Raw genomic sequence first — 16,457 nt, 5'->3', positions numbered from 1 at the left:
AGCTTTTTCACCAAAGATGTCCCAATCACATATGCCATAATCGGTAGCCTCTGAATCTACATCTTTTGTAGAAACTGCTGATGTTGATCCAATAACTGCATTTCCATTTAAAAATACAAGTTATTTCTTCTTGTGCCTTTCATCACCGTCAATTGCCCACTACTACTTTTAGTAATCCATCTCTCAAAGTGATTGTGAGCCCTTTAGATTCTAGGGCCCCTAATAAGATGAGATTTTCTTCGAGGCTAGGTACGTAGCGAACATCCGTCAAGACTTGGATTGAGCTGTCGTGATTCTTCAATTGGACTGCATCCACTCCCATTGTCTTACAAGCACTATCATTGCCCATAAGAACAATTCCACCTTCTAGCTCTTTAAGACTAGAAAACTAGTCCTTATTAGGACACATATGGTAAGTACATCCTGAATCCAAAATTCACTCATCCGTTTGACATGCCATTGCCATGCCAACCAAGCTAAAGTCTGACTCCTCATCATGTTCCGCTACACATGCATTAGAAATAGCCTTACCCTTTTGTAGCTTAGGACAATTCTTTTTCCAATGCCCTTTTTCACGGCAAAAGGCACATTCATCTTTGGCGGGTCTCCTTTGACTTTCCCTTCTACCGATTTGTCTTTGTGTGAACGACCTCTCATCGTTAAGACTTCGCGGTTGTATCTCCGTGATCTCTTTATCTTTCTTTCGAGTCTCAGATCTATACAACGCACTACTGATCGCATCAAATGTGATCGTGTCCTTCCCATGAAGCAATGTGGTGGTAAGATAATCATATTCATCAGGAAGGGAATTCAACAACAATAATGCCTTGTCTTCATCTTCAAATTTCTCATCCAAATTTAGCAAGTCTGCTAAAATTTTATTGAATGAGTTCACATGGTCATTCATCGACATACCGGTGCATACGTGAATCGATAAAGTTTCTTTTTCATATAAAGCCTATTTTCAAGACTTTTCGTTAGAAACTTTTCTTCAAGTGTATCCCATAACTTCTTCGCCGATGTCTCCTCATGACAGAGTACTTCGCTCTTTGGCCAAACATAGGCGGATTGTACCACACACTGTCTATTGATCTTGGCCCACTCCTTGTCATCCATCTTGTCGTTTTTCTTCAAGGGCTATATCTAGCTCTTTGCGACATAAGACATCCAGATCTCACATTGCCACATACCAAAATTATTGGTACCGTCAAATTTCTCTACTTCAAATTTTGCATTTGTCACAGTAGTCCTTGCTGATGACGATGCTGCTGCCATTTTTCTCCTCAATCCCAACTATTGTATACGTGAATAGTACTGTATACGTAAATAGTACCATATACGTGAATAGTGCCGTATACGTAAATAGTACCGTAAATGGTCGTATTCCCCAAGTACGAATCTGGCTCTGGTACCAATTGTTGTGCGGAAGCGTGTGAAAGAGTAAAATTATTGTACTGAATAATCACACTAAGTTCAATTCCCAGGAAAGAGAGGTAGATCATGAAGATCACTTAAATACCAAGTCTTTCCTAGCCAGAATATCCCTCTATCGTAATTTAATAGCACAATAAATCACTACAATCACATTCACAAAATATGCAAAATAAATAATAAAGAACACCAAAATTTTAACGAGGTTCAAAGAAATTTTGCCTACGCCCCTCAGGCACTACCAAATATATTTCACTCCAAAAATTACAAGTGAAATTTACAAATAGAGAGAGAGAATAATGCCTTAAGTAGAGAATGACAATTATGGGATGAAGAAAGTAAGAAATGGTTAAGCTTATTTATAGTTGAGGTTCAAGGATAAACTTGCAATGTCCCTATACAATTAGGGACCAAAATTGCAATTATCCCATGCCAACTTTTAACCCAACTTGCCAACCAATATTACTTTCTACTTTCGGTGCCCACCCTTTTTGACTTTTCAAACAAATGGGTGGGTTCCAATACTCAACAAAATCAAACAATAACCAATAAAAAAAATGGAGTACATTCACAAATGAAAAGAGTAGTAATAATTGATGAATTTACTTGCACGACTAGTAGTGTCGGTCGAATGCCACAGCAATAAGGGGTAATATTGAACCACACTATTTCGATTAAAAAAAACTACTTCTAAACATGAATATATCTAAGCGACAGTTTTCCATTTTTAAAATTTTTCTCAAAATAAAATAACATATGTATATGGATATGGACCACTCCACCACTTAAATCTAAAGCCCATGAAAATCCAAAAAAATTGCCACAGATGTCATTTCCTAAGCCTTGGGCAACAACAGTATTAACTTTATGATATGCATAAGGAAATGGTCCTTGTTGGTTGTTGCCTTGTTGGGATTGACCCGATTAGGTAATAAACGAATAACAATAGCAAAATAAATTGAAAAATTGAACACATAAGTTTAACGTGAAAAAACCTCTCTAAAGAGGATTATACTATAATGACAAAAGAACGAAGAGTACAAAAGATGGAGATAAAAACTAAACCCCAAAATTCGAAAACAAAGAACCCTCAAAACGTAAACATAAAATTCTCCAAAAGTGTTATGAGTTCTAATCTTTTGATGAGTGTGTTTTCTAAAGTTGTAAAAGAGCTTATTTATAGGCTAAATTCGTAGGTCAAATAAATTATGCTAATAAATGCTAAATATATTATACTAATAAATACAAACTCTTTTAGATAGAAAATATTGTAACACCTATAACTCGTCTCCGTCGCTGGATTAGGGTTACGAAGCATTACTGTACAATCAAAAACATTTAACATCGTAATATTTAAATAAATTAAACATACCATAATCTATTCAATCACATGCATTCTGTCCCTAAATCGAGCCCTCGAGGTCTTAAAAATAACTTAGAAGCAATTTGGGACTAATTTGAAACAAAACGAAAAGTTTAAGAAAAAGTTGCAAAAATTGGAAACAGGGGTCACACGATCATCTGGCCAGACCATATAAGTTTCAAACAAAGGACACACGGCCGTGTCTCAGACCATGTCCTCACTCATGTAACTCACTAAGTTGCCCCACACGCCCGTCTGTCAGGCTGTGTAACTCACTGATTTGAACACTAAGAAACTCTCAAATGATATACGCTTGTGTCCCAGGCCGTGTGAACCCAAAATTTTACCTAAAATCAAGCTATTTAATAACCAATCCATTTGTGCACACTTTCAAAGGACTTAAACATCATCCAAACACACTTAAACATGCTATTTCAACCACATTAACTTAGCTAACCAATAGGCCATTCAAAGGCACCACAATTGTATCAAAACATTATTTACCAAAACAAGTCAACATTGCCATATTTCAAACATTATAACCTAGTTCTACTACCTACCCAAAGAACATGCATTTCACTTACCTAAATATGGTCAAAATGACCTAACATAACAAACATTATAAGTCCATCAACCAAACATAAATATCAATAACATAAACATACTAAATCAACCATTACTTGTCTATGAACTACCATTACAAAAGATCCTATACATGCCATTATTAACCTTGGCCAAAACACTGAAAAACTATCGAATTGATTTCTGGATAGCGTGTAAGTCTCCGACGAGCTTCCAACCAAATCGAGCTTCCGATGATCTAAAAAATAAAGAAAAACAACTACATAAGCAACGAGGATTAGTAAGCTCGTATAAACTTAAACATAACTTACCATGTCATTTACACAATTCATGGATATAAATATAAATCAATACCAGTGCCATAAGATCATCAAACTCACAAGTTACTACATTTACTCATGATACTAATGAATTCAATCATAAGATAAGTAAACTTCTATATGTAGATGCATCATTTAGCTTGAAAACATTTTCATAATATCATGATTCAATCCATTTGCATACTTACCATTTCATTCCCTTTTCTTACCTATTGAACCATCTAGAATTACATTAGATACTTGAGAAAGCTCACATATAGTGTGCCTTTACATATAATCGTAACCTTTACTTTACATCAATGCTCACATGAGCTGTGAAATAGGCCAACTCACATGAGCTATGTGTTGAAATGTAAGCTACACGATGCTGCTCATACGAGCTATGAAGAATCCTCAACAAATACAGGACCTCAGCCATCAGTAGGAAATTCAAGACCAGCACTCGAAACATGAAATCCCTAATGACATGTCATTTGTATCCTAAGAATTCTTAAGGTTCAATCGGGACTAGATATCTGTCAATTCATCATAGCATTGATACATTTATATATTGATTCATTTACACTAGAACAACATAATAAACATTCAATTTAGATAACATTAAAATGATTATAGTTCATATGAACTTACCCTGATAACTAGGGCATATAAGTAATATCAAACTAATCTGAAGCTGAAGCTTTTCCTCGATTTAGGTCTGATAGTGTGTAACATCTCGAATTACGGCTTAATCGAAACAGTGGTTTCAGGACCACAAATTCGACGTAAGAAAACTTATTTTTATTATATTTTTATGGTCTAGAATTTCATGGGATGATTTCGTGAAAATTTCGTTTGAAAATTTTGACGTTTGGGCACTCAATTCAGTCAAAAGGACTAAATTATAAAAAGTGAAAAAGTTAAGTTCTACATGTTAGAGGTGTCAAATTGATTTGAAATTTTAAATTTGAGGTCCTTAAATGGTAATTAGACCATTGGAAAATTTTTGGACAAAAATAGACATGAAATGGGTGAAATAGAATATTTTTAAGTTAGGGGCACTTTGGTAATCTAATAATTAAAAGAATTAAAAAGCCACAATAAGCCAATTTTTGTCTATCTTCAACCTTTGGCCAAAATTTTTCATGGAAGCCATGGCTAGGGTTTGGTTCAAGCTTTCAAGCTCATTTGTAAGTGATTTCGAGCCCCTTTTTTTAATGTTATTTACATTTTTAAAGTCCCGATAACTCGATTGATCTATTTCTACCATTATTTTGAGCTAGGGTTCATGTTTAAAAATTTAATCATGAATGATATGCATATTTTTGATGTCTAATGGTAGAAAATGAATGTTGGGTGTTAAATAAATGACTTTTGCTAAGTGATTTCCGGTGAAAATGCTTAAAAGGACCGTTTTGTAAAAGTTATAAAATTTGTCATAAAAGTGTGATTTAGTGGAAATTAAGGGCTGATATATTTATGAAAATGATTCAGCTAGGCTTAAAATGCAAGGAAATTGAATAGAAAACATTTTATGAGCCTAGGGGCCAAAGTGAAAATATGTGAAAGTTTAGGAGTCAAAATGCAAATTTGTAAAAATATGATTTTTGGACCCATATGAATAATGTGACTATTTAGTAAGCTAAATGTGATATTATAGATCAAGGAAAATGAGATTCGGGCATAGATTGGAAATGAATGAGATTATGGACTAAATCAGAATAAATAGCCGTGCTCGCATTCGAAGTAAGTTTATATGTCAATAATAATGCAATAATATCATTGTTTATGCTTGAAATTAAATTGATGTGTTAACATTATGTGGTGAATATTTATATAGTTGATATGATAATTGTATTATGTGAAAAATGCCTAAATGTAATAATGAGTAATGCCATGTTTTGTCATGAATATGAGAATGGTGAATTTGTAAGAATGAATGATATTATGGTCATTGTTCACGACATGACAAGCAAGTGCGATAAGGATGCTATGTGCAAGTGTGGAAAACCCCGTTTGAACTTTAGGAATAGTTTAGGATACAAGTGACATGTCACTAGAAATTAAGAAATCTGAGCTCGTTGAGCGGTCCGAGTTCGTAATATATGTGAGAATCCAAACTTGTTAAGTGTTCCCAGTTCATGATATATGTGGCATCTGAGCTCGTTGAGTGGTCCGAGTTCATAATGGATGCGATACATGTAACATCCGAGCTTGTTGAGAGGTCCGAGTTCATTATGGATGTGTTACATGTTATAAGGTAACTTTGGCTACGTATGTTTACGTGGCACTTATGTGCAAGTTTTCGTGTATCGAATAGTATTCCAAGTGTTCAATGGGTATTATAATGAATGATGCGATGAAAGTCCCGAGATGGGCATGATAATGAAGGTAAAGTTATTCGATATGCTAAGGATATGTGCAGGTACGTATGTTATACTCATGAGTAATGCTTTGTTACAAGATGATATATGACGAAAATGTATATTCATGTATATATATATGAATGTTTGATTAATGAGCTAGAATGCTTGAATGATGAATAATCTTTGTGACCATGTTATTATGTTACCCTATGATAGTCATCATAATATTGCACTAAAATAGTGTTGGATAGTAGCAGTTGTGTGACTTTGAAAATCCACCAAAATTGTGTAAATCGAATTAGAAATTTAATGAAATATGAAATTAAAGCTTAGTGAATCTAGTTTCACATAGAGGAAATGGTGTAAGAAAAAGAGTTTCATATTATGAGATGTTTGAACTTTTGTGAGACAGAGTCAGAGTGATTTCGGGTTCTATTGTCTCAACTTTGGAAAATCACTAAAAATTGTATAAAAATGATTATAGGTTAGAATTTATATGACTAAATTTCAATAGAAACAGACGGAAACATCATCTGAATCCCGCACTAAGAGATAATAAATCTTTAGTAAGGAAAGGTCGGAGTGTCAAACAGCATAAGAGGGGAGAATTTAAAGAATAAATTGTACTTATTGGCTAATCTAAAAATTATAAAAATTTTATGATAAGAAGATATGTGAGTTTAGTTTCAGGGAAAATTAGCATATCTTGATTTGGAGTTTCGTAGCTCAAGTTATGAGTAACTGAGTGACTATGACTCGAGTAAACAGCTTAACTGGAACATAGTAAAAATGCAATTATGATTATATTACCATGGAATCATGTGGATAAATTGCTTATTATTTTCATATGGACTTACTAAGCTATAAGCTTACTCTCTCCCCTCCATTTCTTTAGTTTTTCAGGTCAGCTCGGGGTTGGAGATCGTCGGACGCAGCATCACACTATCAAGCTACCACCTTTGGAGTATTGATGAATCTTAATATCTTCAAGTGAGTGGCATGTATAGGGACTTAATTATTGATATGTGATCTTACGTTTTGGCCAAGATGTTTGCTTATATTAGTACATTGTATATAGCCATGAGATGTGGCTTATGATGGTTATGGCTTGTAAGGCTAATTATCAAAGTTATGTGATATTACCCTGTGAAGTGGTTATATGATTTGGCTTGATTGCTATGATTAGATGATATCATGATATGTATGCTTGCTGATTTCGTTGAGAGTAAATGGTATGTTATTGAACATGGTGTAAGAGTATAGAGAGTGATTAAAATGGTAAAGCCAAAGAATATGAATGGGTGTGTTTAGACTAGATATTATACGAGTATGTGATTCACATGTATGTAATCATACGAATATTACTTTGAGTTTTAATAACGGATATGAAACCATCAAATTGAAGTTATAGTATGTCTCTATGAAGTGTTTAAGCATGTGAAGGTTAAACCAACATAAAAGCTTAGAAAATAGCCTAAGTGTTAGTCACAGGGCAGAGACACGACTAAATGTCTCAACCGTGTGGAGAACACGGCCTAGCACACGGGTGTGTGGCCTGGCCTTGTGGTTCAAATTGTTTTGCTGACGTCACAAATAGAGAGTTACACGGGCTAAAGACATGGGCATGTCCCAAGCCACACGGGCGTGTGTGACCACATGGCCCAACCCAAACAGGCGTGTGACTCTCCAAAGTAAGAAAATTTGTTAAGTTATCCAAAGTTTATCGAAAGTTATCGATTTAGCCTTGAACCATCCCGTTGTATATTTTAGACTTCGAAGGCCTATATAAGAGATGATATTCATGTGTTTGAAAAGTTTTAGTTTTGGACGAAATTTTGTGACCTGGTTTTGCATGTTTGTGAATGTTTAAGTCCGGTAACGCCTCGAACCCTGTCTCGGCATCAGATACAGGTTAGGGATGTTATATTTAGTGGTATCAAAGCTATGGCTTAGTTAGCTCACGGACTAACCTAGCATGTGTGAGAGTCTAGCTATACATACTACAAATCTGTGATTGTGTGATGTCTCCTGACGCAAACGAGAACCATCTTGTTTAGACAGAGGTACTCTCCAACTGAGCTACAGCGGCCATGTTAAATGTGAAGTTAAGGTATTCAAATAAAGTACAGTTATGATGAGCCTAAACTCAGAAAAGTATGAATAAAAGTTCATGATATGTATGTGATAACATGTGAGATAAAAGTTTATATTGTGAGGAATACCCAGGCTTGTTTGTTGTTTATATGATATTGTGCACTTGACTTGTTTGATTAAGTGAATGTGATAAAAAGAAATTCATAAAGTTATGAATAAAGGTTTATAATATCATGTTACGGATAAAAATGTCATTTTCCCGATTGGACGTTGAATGTTGATGAATTTTAACGATATCTTTAAATGAGACCAAGGATTATAATGTAATGAACTTATCTATGTTAAATTGATGGATTGATTCATATGAATGTAATGATATGTATATGATGAAGTGCGAGATAAAGTTTAGATTGTAATATGCTTATCCATGTTTGTTTGGCCCTCGTATGATGTTATGTGCATGACTTGTTTGAGTAAATGAAAATGATTAGTAATGTTATTCAGAATCTATAGAATGCATGCATAAGTGCTCTATTTAAATAAGATAATTGGGAAGCTTGTGTCATACAAATGCGAATAATAGTTTGCCTGAAGTGAATGTTATGTTTGTGAAACTGTTACTATGATGATGAAATAGTGCTATATGCATATGCGTATAAGAGACGAGTTAGGGACCTTACAACCCCACCCCCATACCAGAGTGGTGTTTATAAAGGATTTTATGAGATCAGTGTTGAATAAGCTCACAAGTATGAGACCAAAGAATTCAACTGTAAAGTGATTATAAATATGATCAGAGATTAAATTGGATTGATAAGTAAAGGCAGAACTAGTAAGGTACGATGTCGAGAAATGTATTAACAAGATCTTCTTCAATGAGAATCATAATATGGGGTTTGTGATGGTAGAAATAGTTGGAGGAATAAATTTTGAAATGTAAGATATCTGAATGTGGTAATTTCAGTGAGCAGGTTATGACTATCTCTCTTGGGGTACTCTATGAGTTTATTTGTTCTCGAAAGTGTTACTGGGGATATTTATATTCGGATAAATTATTATTGCACGAGGATTTTTTCTAATCTTGACATTAGACGAAAGCATTGATAACCCGATTGGTTTATAATTGGTATTGCTCTATTTCTAGTATTCTGTTATGTTTTGTCTGTTGGGATTTTATGAGAAATTGTGCATGATGTTATAATTCTGTTTCTTCTAATTGATTTTCTATTCAATATACATATATGGGAAGGTATATTATCCTTGTTGCGTTTAATTCCAGTGGGTTGGATTGATGTATTCTTCTGGACTTCTTTTCTCTAAAGAATTATCAAGATCCTTCATATTTTACTTATGAGCGTTGTTTTGGGTCTTTCATTATGATATTGTATCTTGGATTTATTTGTCTTGGACTTCTTTATCTTGGTTTTCATGTCATCTCTATTCCGTAAATTGTCGATTGTGGCTCATAACTAAAGTGTGTTCTTTGGCCTATGATAACTATTTTAATTATGATCATGCTTCTGGTTGATTATAGTAACGTGGTGATTTCGATATCTGGATTTCTCTAAATCTTCATGAAAAATTTGACATCAGCAAGGACATAAGTGGTGAAAATGCGAATTTCAATCGGTATGGTGGAATTCTTTTCTCAAGTAAGTTATCAAAGTTGATGCCTTCAGTTGAGATATCCTTGTTACTTGAGTTAATGCATTTGAAATGGTTTTTGATTAGCATGATAAATGAACTTTGAATGATTACATGTTGAATTGTTCTATCGACTGGAAGAGAGGATTTCTTAAAATGTCATTTATTGATGATTAAGACCAACTTGGTTGTTCAATCGATGTTGGTTATTATTTGAAAGATTAAATGAGATATCTATATTTGGGAATAAAATTTCATTTCTTTATGGGTAAAAGACAGATAGTTTGAATGAAAAGTGTATATTTCCTAGCATACTTTGATATGATTTAAAGTTGCTATGAATGATAAAGTTATCGCCTTGTGAAAGTTGAATGGTCCATTGCATGTTAGTAAAGCTTAGAACAAACAAGAACATTGTTAATCAGAACATTAGACTTGGTTTAGTCTACATCGGGCAAGAAATTCTTGATTTTTCTATGATGTGTCATTAAAGGGATTGTGATATTTTTTGGGACAAAAAGGCAATGTGATAGCTTAATGTATCTGTTGTCATAGAAAGATTTGAGTTTGAGATAGCGTAGATGATCTGAGATTGTTGTTGTATGATCTTTGAGAAAAGGAAAATATGGTTACAAGTGCTTGGGTAGAAAGTCCATAGCTTATACAAATAGTTTGCATGGAAGCTCACGGGAATAATGTATTGGTGTTCAAGTTTGGAACTCGACATTTCTGATCTTTGTGTTTGATACATGAAATGTTATCAGGGTTAATGTTGAATATCAGGTGATGTCAGAACGATTTTCGCCAGTGGTGGTAATTGAATGGAAATGAGAATAAGATTACTATAGATATTTAATATCAGAATTATTCCTATCTTTGAAAGAGAAAGATGTCATGAGACTTGTTGTTAAGTAATTGATGAATCTACAAATCATGTCGGTAAGTACTGAATTTTCGCTCAAAAAACTTATGGGATTAAGTATTTTTGAGATTGTTGAATTTCTTAAAATGCTAGTTTTTGTTAATCGGATTGACATCCGGGATTTATATCGTGAATGATTGAAAAAGCTAAATGAGGCTCTGAATTTTAATGATGATCAGAGGTCAAATTAGTAAACTGTCGGGTTGTATAAAATTATAGAGAGCTTAAGGCCATGATGATCAGGCTGGCTATTGTAACAACCTAATTTTCAATGGTGTCAGAAACAGTGATTTGAGATCACTAAATCCGACGAGTGAGTTGAAAATTTAATAAATTAATGCCTATGAGTCAAGTGTGATTATGGAAGTTTTTTTTTAGTGAATTTTGTGATTTAAAAGAATCAATTAGGTAAATCGGGTTGAAAATGAGGTATTGAGACCTAGGATTCATAAACCGAGCCATAAATATTTTTATAAATATTTATGGAGTGTTATTAAGTTAGTATTAAATTTTCGTTAGAAAATTTTAACGTTTGCCTAGTCAATTAATTAAAAAGGACTAAATTGAAAATAGTGTAAAATTTGGTAAAGTGATTAAATAGCTTAAGTGACTAATAAGGAGGGATTTAAAAGGCAATTAGACCCAAATTATATGGGCTAGACGGTTTGGGCAAGAAAATCAACAAAAGGACAAAGGAGAAACAAGGGCAAAATTGGAAATTTTGCAAATTAAACATATAAAATAAAGACAAAATTGAAAAATCTAGAGATATCATCATTTTTCTTTAGAAAAAATGCCATGGGAGGTCTAGAAGTTGCTGGTTTTTCATATTTTGACATATGTGAGTTCAATTTTTACTTTTTTCTTAGTAATTTTTATGTTTTTGTGACTTTTACAAATAGGTGCAACTATCTAATACATTAGTTTTTGATTTTATGGGTGAATTTAAAAGTTACCATGAATAAGTGCTGTATGATTATGGTGAATAATTAAGAAATTGAAGTTCTTATTTTATTATATGATGATTTTATTAAGTGATTTTTATAGAAATTGATTTTAGGACCTAATTGTGAAAAAGTTGTGAATTAAGGTTTGGTGCTGAAATTCTGATTTTCAAAGGTTGTGTAGTAGCTTAGAATAAATAAATAAGGTGTTAATTTAGAAAAATTAGCTCAATTGATGGGTTAATTGAGTAGGGACTAAATTGTAAAAATTGTAAAATTTAGGGTAAAAGTGTAATTTTAGGAATTAAAAGGTGTAAACTATGAAGTAGATTAAAACTGAAATGAATGCTAATAAATGAATGATTTTATAATTATAGATCAAGAACCCGAAGTGAATAGTGGAAAAGAGAAAATAGTCGATTAATCCCTGAACTTGTATGACTTTTGCGAATTTGCCCAGGTAAGTTCATATGGCTAAATTTAATGTTTTGATATGAAAATTTCATGAATGATATAGTATATTATTGCTTATGAATGTCATTAAATTGTAATAGTTATAAAATAATATTTGAATAAAAGTACAAATTAAGTGGAACAACGGATTTGAGTACTTTCGTTCAGTGGCTAACACAAATTGACGGAAAAGACCATGGTTGGACCATGGCAACATGTTATATGTGATTTCCGTATAAGACCATAGCTGGGCTATGGCATCGGTGTGATGTGATCATGTGATTTCCGTATAAGGCCATATCTGGGATATGGCATCGGTATGATATGTGATCTGTGTAAGACCATGGCTGGGTTATGGCTTTGGTGTGTAATATGTGATTATGTACAAGACCATAGTTTTACTATGGCATTATGATAATGTACTCAATTCCGTAATCATTCCTTAATTTGACTATGAGAGTAAATGAGAAATGGGCCCAAAAGATCAAGAATTGGTGAATAGTGACATTGAAATTAATCAAATGAGTTTATTAATGATTTTGTGATTTACAGGAGGATTTAGTGAAATTAAATGTTATATGATTATGTGCAATGTTCGGTAAGATTTATTTTTCTATGCCGATGAGCTTATTAAGCTGTCATAAGCTTACTCTTGTGTGTTAAATGTTCTTTGTAGATTGACGTGAAATCAGTGGATCAAATCAACACATCAAGGCACACTATCCAGATTACTTCGGTAAATTTTATTGTGCATTTTAAGGTTTATATGGCATGTATAGGGTTTAATTGAAAGGAAGTGAAGGTGTTATAAACTTAGTTATCAACATTTTTCACTAAAATGGTTTTGGACAGCACAGTAGTCCAAATTTGAAAAATCACCAAAAATTGTGGAAATCAACTTAGAGGTTAAATAAAATATGAAATTAAAACTTATTGAATCTAGTTTTACATAGAAGAAACTGTGTAAGCAAAAAAAATCTTATTTTATGAGATATTTGAATTTTTGTGAGATAGAGTTAGAATGATTTTGGAATCTCCTGTTTTGATTTGGGAAAATCATTAAAAATTGTAAAAAAAATAATTATGGGTTATAATTTATATGCTTAAAATACTTAATGATTCTATTTTCAAAAGAAACAAATGATAACATCATCCAAATTCTGTATGAGGAGATAATTAATTTTTAGTAAAGAAAGGTCAAAGCTATCAAACAGCAGAATAGGGGTAACTTTGAAGAATAAACTGTACTTATTGGCTAAACCAAAAATTCTGCAAACTTTATGGTAAGAAGATATGTGAGTCTAGTTTCAGGGAAAATTAGCGAAACTTAATTTGGAGTTTGTAGCTCAAGATATAAATAATTTAGTGACTATGACTCAAGTGGAAAATTTCACTATGAACAGCAAATATCATGAATTATTTGAAAATGTTCTGAAATTTTCGGTAATGCTCTGTAACCCTATTCCTGTGCCGCATACTAGTTAAGGGTGTTACAGCCACACCATTTGAATTCGAGAGGATTCAAGCATGATGTGTATGTATATTCTATGACGGTATGGGTCTGACCATTGTATACTTGAAATCTCTGATAGAAGTCAAGATTCAATTGATGCGTCATATAACACAGAATTGTTAATGAGTTTAGTATGAGAAATTAAAGAGCTAAGCATTAAACATAGCCTGAGTGAAACTTCTTTAGCAATGATTATGAGATAATGGAGTTTATTTGTAAACTAAACCACTTTTCTGGTAAGATTTTCGGGGACGAAAATCCCTAAAGGGGGGAGAGTTGTAACATCCCGAATTAGGGCCTAGTCGGAATAGTGGTTTTGGGACCACAAATCTGATGTAAAAAAACATATTTTTATTATATTTTTATGGTTTACAATTTCACGGGATGATTTCGTGAAAATTTTGTTCGAAAATTTTGACATTTAGGCACTCAATTTAGTTAAAAGGACTAAATTGTAAAAAGTGAAAAAGTTGAGTTCTACATGTTAGAGGTGTCAAATTGATTTGAAATTTTAAAATTGAGGTCCTTAAATGGTAATTAGACCATTGGTTAATTTTTGGACAAAAATAGACATGAAATGAGTGAAATAGAATATTTTTAAGTTAGGGACATTTTGGTAATCTAATAATTACAAGAATTAAAAAGCCAAAATAAGCCATTTTTTGTCCATCTTCAACCTTTGGCTGAAATTTTGCATTGAAGCCATGGCTAGGGTTTGGTTCAAGCTTCAAAGCTCATTTGTAAGTGATCATGAGCTTCGTTTTTAATATTCTTTACATTTTTGAAGTCTCGGTAACTCGATCTATCTATTTCTACCATTATTTTGAGCTAGGTTCATGTTTAAAAATTTACCCATGAATGATATGCATGTGTTTTGATGTATAATGGTAGAAAATGAATGTTGGGTGTTAAATAAACGACTTTTGCTAAGTGATTTTCAATGAAAATGCTTAAAAGGACCGTTTTGTAAAAGTTATAAAATTTATCATAAAAGTGTGATTTAGTGGAAATTAGGGACTGATATAGTTATAAAAATGATTCTTATAGGCTTAAAATGCAAGGAAATTGAATAAAAATCATTTTACGAGCCTAGGGGCCAAAGTACAAATATGTGAAAGTTTACGGGTCAAAATGAAAATTTGTAAAAACATGATTTTTGGACCCATATGAATAATGTGACTAATTATTAAGCTAAATGTGATATTATAGATCAAGGAAAATGAGATTCGGGCATAGATTGAAAATGAATGAGATTATGGACTAAATCGGAATAAATAGTCGTGCTCGCATTCGAGGTAAGTTCGTTTGTCAATAATAATGCAATAATATCATTGTTTATGCTTGAAATTACATTGATATGTTAACATTATGTGGTGAATATTTATATAGTTGATATGATGATTGTATTATGTGACAAATGCCTAAATGTAATAATGAGCAATGCCATGTTTATTTCATGAATATGAGAATGGTGAATTTGTAAGCATGAATGGTATTATGGTCATTGTTCACGACATGGCAAGAAAGTGTGATAAGGATGCTATGTGCAAGTGTGGAAAACCCCATTTGAACCTTAGGAATAGTTTAGGATACAAGTGACATGTCACTAGAAATTAAGAAATTCGAGCTCGTTGAGCGGTCCGAGTTGGTGATATATGTGAGAATCCGAACTTGTTGAGTGGTCCAAGTTCGTGATATATGTGGCATCTGAGCTCGTTGAGTGGTCCGAGTTCATTATGCATGCAAGCATCTGAGCTCGTTGAGTGGTCTGAGTTCATAATGGATGCGATACATGTAACATCCGAGCTCGTTGAGAGGTTCGAGTTTATTATGGATGTGTTACATGTTATAAGGTAGCTTTGGCTACGTATGTTTATGTGGCACTTATGTGCAAGTTTCCATGTATCCAATAGCATTCCAAATGTTCAACGAGTATTGTAATGAATGATGCGATGAAAGTCTCGAGATGGGCATGGTAATGAAGGTAAAGTTATTCGGTATGCTACGGATATGTGTAGGTACGTAGGTTATATTCATGAGTAATGCTTTGTTACAAGATGATATATGACGAAAAGTATATTCATGTATATATATATGTATATATGAATATTTTAGTAATTAGCTAGAATGCTTGAGTGATGAATAATCTTGGTGATCTTGTTATTATGTCATCCTATGATAGTCATCATAATATTGCACTAAAACTGTGTTAGAAAACAACAGTTGTGTGACTTTCAAAATCCACCAAAAATTGTGGAAATCGAATTAGAAATTGAATGAAATATTAATTTAAATCTTATTGAATCTAGTTTGACATAGGGGAAACGGTGTAAGTAAAAGAGTTTCATATTATGAGATATTTGAACTTTTGTGAGACAGAGTCAGAGTGATTTTGGGCTCCCCTGTCTCAAATTTGGAAAATCACTGAAAATTGTAAAAAAAATGATTATGGGTTAGAATTTATATGAATTATTTTTTAATGAGTCTAATTTCAAAATAAATAGACAGGAACATCATCTGAATCCCGTACTAAGAGATAATAAATCTTTAGTAAGGAAAGGTCGGAGCTGTCAAAGAGCAGAATAGGGGTGACTTTAAAGATTAAATTTTACTTATTGGATAATCTAAAAATTTTAAAAATTTTATGATAAGAAGATATGTGAGTCTAGTTTCAAGAAAAATTAGCGGATCTTGATTTGGAGTTCCGTAGCTCAAGTTATGAGTAACTGAGTGACTTTGACTCGAGTAAACAACTTAACTGGAACATAGTAAAAATGCAATTATGGTTATATTACCATGGGATCATGTGGATAAATTGCTTATTATTTTCATATGGACTTACTAAG

The sequence above is a fragment of the Gossypium arboreum genome, chromosome 10 (genome assembly GCF_025698485.1).
Source record: "Gossypium arboreum isolate Shixiya-1 chromosome 10, ASM2569848v2, whole genome shotgun sequence".
In the NCBI taxonomy this organism is placed as follows: Eukaryota; Viridiplantae; Streptophyta; class Magnoliopsida; order Malvales; family Malvaceae; genus Gossypium; species Gossypium arboreum.
Note: the sequence above shows the minus strand (reverse complement) of the source record.